This window comes from Patagioenas fasciata, chromosome 1, assembly GCF_037038585.1.
Source record: "Patagioenas fasciata isolate bPatFas1 chromosome 1, bPatFas1.hap1, whole genome shotgun sequence".
Lineage (NCBI taxonomy): Eukaryota > Metazoa > Chordata > Aves > Columbiformes > Columbidae > Patagioenas > Patagioenas fasciata.
The window spans coordinates 24,688,429-24,689,305 of record NC_092520.1 but is presented as its reverse complement, the minus strand read 5'-3'; positions in this window follow the sequence as shown (position 1 = coordinate 24,689,305).

Below are 877 nucleotides of genomic sequence, written 5' to 3'. Positions count from 1 at the left end.
GTAAGTGAAGTAAAATTTTTACAATACTGTTTTAAATCTTTGGGATTTTTTTTTTCCTATGTGCCACATGATAGTATTTACTGTAAGCCTCCATTGATTTGTATATTGAAAATATGTGCATAGCTCCGGAATTTTTTTTCTCTAGATGACAGACCTGTGGTTTTGATAGGAGGAAGACAGATTGCTGTGACAGAACAGATACAACATTGTGAGTCAGGTACTTTGGCTTTTAAATAACGGTGTCACTCTACCATGCATAATGCGTAGTAGAGGATTTTATGCCAAAGTTAATAGATACATTCATATTTGAGGGGTCTTCCTATAAATTTTTCACTTTATACTTCTCATGGTTGTACAGTGGGTGTGAGTCCTTCTGTCTACATCCCTTTTCCTTTTCAGGAGGAGGTTGTTGATGCTCACCTAGCTCTGCTTCCACTGATGTGGAGCCGGTCTATCTATCCCTCTTCTGGTTTAGGCTGGAAGACTATAGACACATTAATGAAAATTACGTGTATCTACTAAGAAAATTGATTACAGTTTTCATGGGCAACACTGGATGCCAATAAAAGTAGCAATTTCAATCCCGTTTCTTATTCTAGCACCCCATATCAGGTCATCTCAGGTCACTAAAGGATGTGTCAGCAAAAGAGTAATAAAGGTATAAAACCGTAACAAAATATTATATTACTGTTTCATCTTCAAGTGGTGTTGAAGTATAGGCAAGGAGAGGAAGGAGGTAGCAAAGTAAAAGTACACCAAAAATTGCCAGTCCGGCTAGACTGATGTGTTTGAGAGGATGGGGTGTTGACACTGAGGGCAGTATCTCTGCCTTCCTGTAAAGCTGTGTTTGTGTGTAATACACCTAAGTAGCAACAGC